Here is a 7,500-nt window from a genome sequence, read left to right as displayed (position 1 = left end):
GGCGGTGTAGGGTCACGCTTCTCCAGCATTGCTGGGTCACATTCACCATTGTGTCTGTATATGTGGATGTGTTTGAATGTGTGTTTATCATAAATAGGCGTGTAATCCGTGAATGTATTCGTTAGTTACGTTAAAACTTATACACGAATGTCACATAAAAGTCATCATCTTCGTGTACAGATATAAAAAATATTACTTGTGCACAGACCGGCGAAGATGACATAACGTGACGCAGCTGTGGCGTGTCACGTCGTGTATATTTAGCTCCGCGACTGGTTTGTCTTTTTTTGGTAGATTTATATTTTAGACCCCTTTGAGAGGCGTTTTTTGTCGTTTGGGATGCCGGTGAATTATTTGGTTATGGTTATATTTGTCAGATGGGATTATAAATTCCATCCCGTCTAGCAATTAGCACGTGACGACGGTGTGCCATAAGTTCCCGTATCTTGGGGCTGCCGTGGAGACAAGGCAAAGTTTTTCTTATATATTATTTCGCCTGTTCCTCTGTATTTTTTTCATTTCCTTTCTGATTTTCATTCCTCTGTTACTCACTCCGCGCAAACACGATTTTGTAAGACTTGAAAAGAAGGTTAGATAAGGTCGAGGAGTGTTTACATGAAATTCTATTTCCTTCTTACCAGCCTCTTACCTTTCATTTCCCCTTTTTCCCCATTTCCTTCCATTTCTCTTGCTTCTCCCAGTTCCTGGTTTCCTTCCCTTCCTCTTTCCTGTTTCATTCCATTCCCTCCCCTCTGCCACGTGCCCCAACCTGTTCCTTTTCCTTTTCCTTTGTTTATATCCTTTGTTTTCCTTCCCTCCTCTTCTCCTTCCTTTCTTCGTGCCTCACACTTCCTCTTGTCTACCTTACTTTAATTATTTATTTCTTGAAAACTTTTTAAAAATTCATGGCACTGTTTTCGCAATTTATGATGGAGAATGTGGTTATATAAGGTCACACAAGGTCAGGCGAAAGAGGTTACAGTGTGTCTGCGTGTGTGCATGCGTTGGGGGTTAGAAGTCAGTCAGGGTCACCTGTACAAGCCCTGAACTGGCAGGGCTTAAAACCCCGCATGTGTAAGACGGCGTGAAATTCGTCCTGTCTCGAAACCATAGTAAAGCGTCTTAGGTTCTCGGTTATGTTACTCCGTGTCCACCTGTTGCCTGATTAACTCCCGTCCATGGCTGGTGTCCAGTGATTTCGTTTTATTATTTTTTTATTGTTAATGAATACTATCCTTTATATTTTCATGTTTCTCTACCTTATTCTTGTATCGCCATTTCTTTGAACATCCTATTTCGGTTCGTCCAGCTCATTTTTTTTCGTCTCTCAGTTATCTTTTAGTTTTCTCCCTTTCCATTTTCCACCATGTGTTACATCACATGAAGGATTCGAGGGTCGCCCCCCCCCACTCCCACCCGTGCTAGGAAATAACAAGGGTTGGCCTTTCCATGACGGCCTTGAGATGAACTTTGGTCCACGTTGTCCGCTTTTCACAACTGATGAGGTGTTAATGGAGGGAGTAATTGCGGGCCCACGATCAGCGCTGATTGAAATGCGTTGTAGTTGTGCTTGCGGCTTCTTTGTCTGTGCCCTCGCGCTTATTCTCTCCCTTGTGTTTGTCGCCGCGCGCTTGTATTTGTCTCTGTCTGTCTGTGCATTGTGACCGTGTTTTCACAATGTTGTTAGAAGCTGGAACTAAAGTATTGTTGGCAGTGGAGCTGGCCGTGTTGTTTTAGGCTCGGAGCGTGTTATCGTAAGCTACGGAAGGATAGGGGCTAGGGCCATTAGGATAGACAAGTGTTATTCCAGGATAAGGAAGAAAAATAGTCGATTAGGACTCTGAACCATTATCTTTCGGTAAGGAGAACCCACGCTGTGTCTCACACAGGAAGAGCTTCCTCGTCTGACCGCGGTGCACGTCCAGCTGCTCTTCCCTCTCCTCCCCTTCCTCCAAACCCACCTGTCTCACGAGGAGTCAAGGTTAATGATTAGGAAGACTCCTTTCACCCCCTCCCCCCCCTCTCTTAGCCAGGTGACTTTCACTTAATTACCTCCGTTGGGAATTTTGCTTGTTATTAACATGTATAACTGAAGGGCCCGGGGTAGCGTCGAAGTGGGCGGGAAGCGAGTGTGACTGATCGAGGATTTTGCGACTGACCGAAGGACCTTTCGGCTGACCGACCCTCCCCTTTAAGCGATGGGCGGGCTACTGGGAGGCGGCGGGGGCTCCTTCGGGGTGGCGAGCAGGCCTGACCTCGAGCCGATGGAACGGATAACACGGAGCATGGGAAGCAGCGTGACGGCCGCGTGGCGTGACCGTGTCTTCGAGAGGATAGAGATGGAGAGAGTGTTTAAGGTCACGGCCGGATTGTGTGTGCGTGCGTATATGTGCGTGTGTGTGCGCGCGAGCGAGTTGCCGGCGAAGAATGCAGCCGGAAGCGCGGTTCTCTCAAGCATTACTCAGAGCACCCCCCCTCCTCTCACCCATCCCCATGTACCTACCCACCCCATCGCAGCGTCGTTTGCTTTGTTGTCGAGGAAGAGAAGAGATGGATAGGGCAGGGAGGCAGGAAGGAGAATATTCTAGGAGCAGGAGAAGGGGAGGAAAGGAATGTCGAGGAAGGCGTGAGAGAGCCCCGCCCCCGCACCCCAAGGCTCACCCTCCCTCTCGTCACCCTCGCGCTCGCCCCTCTGCCCTCCCTGCATACCCTCTTCATGCCCCGCCCGCCACTCCCCTCCCGCCGCGTTCCCGGCTTTTAGCGGGCACCCACGTGGGTTCGTTACAGCACGTGGGGAACGCGTCTCTCCCCTTTCCTTGTGTCCATTTTGTCCTAATTCATCTAACCCTTTCTCTCATTCGCTTCGTTCGTGTTTTTGTTCTCCAGTGTTCCTCTCTTTCTTCTCAGCCTTTTCTCCTGGCCAATGTTTCCCTTTTCTCCTGCCGTCTATCATCCGTCTTTTGAACCTATTTGCGATCCTCCCATTCGTCACCAGTAACCTTCGCCACCTCCTCCCCCTTTGCTCACCCCCCTCTTTCCTTCTCCCCCTCGCCCTCCCCCTCTTTCTTCCTCCCTCGCGCACCCCTTGTGTTTCCCTTCCCTTCCGCCCCCTCCCCGCCCTCCCCTCTTCTCCCCCCTACCCCTCCCTGTGTCCTCCAGGTGGTGGCTGCGACGAGGATGGTCAAGGTACCTGGGGCCGTCTCCTCGGTCCTCACTCCTGCTCCAGATCCCGTGTGCTACAGCGGCGGGGGAATCTCCTGCTCTTGCCCGGCTTACAGTGCTCGCGCTTTAGTCTTCGTTCTCGTTCGTGTTGTGGGGAGGCGTCGGCGCGCTCTCGCTGTGGTTGTGGTCGGGGATTGTCATGTGTGGCGTGAGGAGTGGCTAGGCGTACGTGTGTTGTGTTATATGGACGGGTATTTTGGGATTCTGCTTGCGTGGTGATGAGACCGTGTATGCGTCACAGGGAGGCCATGTAAGTGCGCCCGGCGACCTAGTGCGGTCGAGTAATAACATTAGCCTGGAATCAACTTCGTGGAGGCGTCTTCTGCTGGCCGCATTCCCGCCGTTGCTCTTACGAATTCAAGATACAAGCCTAGAAAGCGACAAGGGAGCTTGGGGTTATCGGCAGACTTCGCCGCCGGAACTGTTTCCCAAGATGGAGTACTAGCGGCGCGTGACAGCGAGGGAACGCACCAACGTTTGTGACTCAGTGTTCGAGGAGTCGTGCCGGTGTGCGTGCAGAGAAGCGGCGCCGCGTCCCAAGCGCCATGGTCGGACGGAATCACTATCGCAATCGCGGTCGTTCCAATAAGAAGGGCAAGAAGAGGGCGAGGAGGTCCTCAGCCCTCAACAAGGAAAACGCCGCGGCGGCGAAAGGTCGCACGGACTTGACCTTGAAGGAGTCAGCTGCGGGAGGGTGGGAAACAGGAAGCGAGAGCAAAAACGTCGGGGGCGACGCGGGCGGCCCGCCGAAAGCCGCAGTGAAGCCGAAGGGATGCCGCAGGATTGCCGTCCTCGCTGCCTCCTCTAGAGGCTCTCTCGACACCACGTCCACAGACTATTCCAGCGACGATGTCACTCTCTCCTCGTCAGAGTGCTCCTTCTCGTCCTCTTCTGCTAGGAGGACCTCTGGCAGATACTCCTCCTCCAGCGCCGCCTCCTCCAGCAGCTCCGGCATCAGGAGCCTATCGGCGCGGTCGGCTTCGACGGGGAGCTACTCGATAGGAAGCTCCTCCACGTGCGCCACGCCCGAGTGTGTGGACGCTGCCCGCACGAGGCCGCAGCCGCTGCGTCAGCAGAACAGTGTCACCTCCTCCGAAGAGAGTTACATTAGTCGCGCGAAGAGGAAGAAGAGAAAGAACAGGAAAACAAAAAAGATGAAGGTGGAGGAGCAGGCAGAGTGTGATTGCAGGTCCCCGGAGGAGTGCAAGCAGGATCCCCAGCCAGCCGGGGCGGCGAGCACGCGCGCGCCCGCACCACCGCGTTGCCACCGCACTCACGAGGCGCAAGACGTTAAGATATTTAGTAGACGGGAGGCGGAAGGCGGATCGACACACACTCAAAAGCAAGGTCCAGCACTCGTCTCGGGGCCTCCGACGGAACCTCATGGCAGGAAGGAAGGGCTGGCCGACGAGACGTCCAACGGAGACTTAATTATTGGAGGATACGAGGAGAACAATAACAGGCCTGAACACGGCAAGGAGAAAAAGAATTGTAAAGAGAGGAAAGATAAGAAACGCAGCCCAAGGAAACAAAAGAAAAAGAGCAAAAAGGTAGACGCTTGTGAGACGATTAAAATAGCGAACCAAATCGAAGAAGGAACATTGTCTGGCCCGAAGATAAACGCGTCCCCCGTGACTACGAAGAAAGAAGTGTCGGTAAACGTGATCAGCATCGAGGTTGAGGGTGAGCTGCACTACGAGAGCGAGGAGTCAGCGCTGAGCTCAGACGTGCAGCAGGAACTCGTGAACAAGGGCGTGGACGGCCTCACGCACACCCTTAAGAATACTGTGCAGATGTTGACTGATCGAGTGTTCGAGACCCAGATGTCGGACGGAGGAAGCGTGGCGGAGCAGACCGACGGCGGCCGAGAGCATGCACAGCGCGACCGTGCAATGTTCGGCGCTGAGACCTTAGTGTACACGGTACACACACCTGCTGGCGGACACGTGAACGCTCGCCTGGAGGACAGCTTGCAGCAACCCGGACACTCTGCTGGCGGAGCTGTCAGTGCCCAGTTAGAAAAAGTCAGCACACACACACAGGAGGTGGATGACCCGTCAGAAGCTGTCGGCGATAATAAAGGAAGCGGGGGATACAATGATGGTGTTAGTGATGAATCTTTAGTGAGCAATCCGTCTGAAATGAGTGTAGATCGAAGAGTGTTTTTTGACAACCCACTGGACCGTGACAATGGGCAGGTAGAAATCAGTGGTGCGTTATTTACTGCCGGAGTTGATATCCAAGAAGCTGCTAAATCCGCGACCGATGACAAAGAGGATCGTATTGGCAGTGGCGAAGCTGAGGCCGTTAGTAACGAGACCGAGGAGGCTGACATTCTCGAGGCCGTGAGTGACCAAGCAGAAGGCATCAACAAAGTAGAAGCCACAGCAGATATCACAGAGAATTTGGTTGGTAAAGAGGAAGTTGGTGGTAATACAGATCTCGTCATTGAGAGTACAGAGGTCGTGGCTGATACAATCGAAACCGATAGCATTAGTACTAATGGTGATGTAGATGGAGACGAGATGACCGTTTGCAAAGCAGATGAGATTTTCTATAACGAAAACGAAAAAGAAAGCGAGACAAATATCGACATTGGCATTGCATCATCGCTCGCAGACCATGTGGAGGTCGTTGCTGACAGCACAGAGGTTGCCTGCCAGGTTATCACCAAGCAAGATGCTGCAGCCGCGAGTGACGGGCAAGCATCAGAAAGCCGAGCAGGAAATCCTGCCAGCTTCCACACCCAAGCTGCCGAGCCCGCCGCAGCCACAACCGCCAGCGAGGCGGAAGTGGCAATTATCCGGTCAGAAGATAGCGCCGCCGCCGATGCCGTAGAGGTCGAGAGTCTCCTCCCACAGGCTGCCGCGCCTGACGCAGATGACTTCGTTGAGAGCCGAGTATGGGATGGAAGGCCCCAGCCGATGAAAGAGGAAGCCGGGGACGAGGGTGAGAGAACCACGAAGAAACAAGGGAGAAACGAGCGAGATGAAGAGACCCGAGACAAAGGGAGAGACACAGACGAAGGGGAAGGAGAAAATGTTACAGCACAGAAAGGGTACTCCGAAGAACCGACAGCAAATAATGAAGTGACAGAGGAAGCAAATGTACCTAAAGAGAAGCAAGAGAGAAGAGACATGAAAGAGAGCGAGGAGATTAAGAAGCGAAAGAGAACAGAAATTGAAGACGACGAGCGTGATGAAGAGGAAAGCGACGGCGGGATGGACGGGAGGGGGGAGCGCGGCGCGTGCATTCTTGAGGCCGGTCTCTCCGCCCGTGACTCAGCGCGCGAGAGGGGCGGGGAGTATAAGGAGCTTCTCACAACCAACATGGACGTTTTAAGCCCCACGGAACAGTACGAGATCGCTGACTACATCACCGGCCGAGACGAGACGGAACCAGACATCGTGGTGTTCGACGTCAAGGATCAAAACGACGAGTTCGTCCTCACTGGCACTGTACGGGGCACTGATGACGCAGAGGAGAACGCCGCTACTGGCGAAGACGATATTAACGACGACGACGGAGACGGTGACGTCATTGTCGCCGTGAAGAACGAGCCGCCCCGAGAAGACGTGGCGATTTTCATCAACGACAACATCCTGTCGCTCAATCCATCTGGAACGAGGTCCATCGTGGACGTCCTCAGGTCGAGCGACGAGCACGAGGAAGACCTCGTGATCGTCAACATCGACGACGGACGCGGCGAGACGGACGACGGGGCGAGCACTGAGGGAGGCGAGAATGAGGAGGAGGAGGAGGAGGAGGAGCTTCTGCTTGGGAGGGAGGGGCAGGAGGGAGCTAATGATAGGAAATGTGGAGATGACAAGGCAAAGGAGCAGGAGGAGGACCAGGCAAAAGGAATGGGAGAAAAACAACAGAAAAATGATGTAGAGAAAGGAGAAGCACAGCAAATGAGCTGTAAAAAGGATACGGAGAAAGAAAACGTTTCGATAAAGGAAGAGGTGGAGGATGTGAAAAAAGAGATAAGAGACTCGAGCATCACAGAAAACGTCCCCGGGGAGCTGCAAGTGTCCAATGTTGCCCCGACAGGTAAGATCCTAATTAGTCTTCACATTATTCCTGGCAAAAAACTTGCACGTGTATACACTCTGTTGTACAGTTAGTGTACTTCGTAAGTTATGAATGTAAACACTCCCAACAGATTGCCGTGAGGTAAGATTTACGAGGAGTACACACTTGTTTTGACGTGTGACATGATGGTGGCGCGAGTAGGTTGAGAGTGCGTTTTGGCTGATGGCAACGCCGGCCCGAAAA

The 7,500-nt window shown here is 52.9% G+C and overlaps 1 protein-coding gene across 1 annotated transcript in view; it reads left to right on the top strand.

The window, feature by feature from the left end:
* Positions 1 to 7,500, top strand: part of LOC113812421 (proteoglycan 4) — a gene marked incomplete in the record, with an annotated part of 162,282 nt that overhangs the window by 137,086 nt on the left and 17,696 nt on the right.

The sequence above is a fragment of the Penaeus vannamei genome, chromosome 3 (assembly GCF_042767895.1).
Source record: "Penaeus vannamei isolate JL-2024 chromosome 3, ASM4276789v1, whole genome shotgun sequence".
In the NCBI taxonomy this organism is placed as follows: Eukaryota; Metazoa; Arthropoda; class Malacostraca; order Decapoda; family Penaeidae; genus Penaeus; species Penaeus vannamei.
The sequence above is the reverse complement of the archived record's forward strand: the minus strand, read 5'-3'. Positions and strand labels throughout refer to the sequence as shown.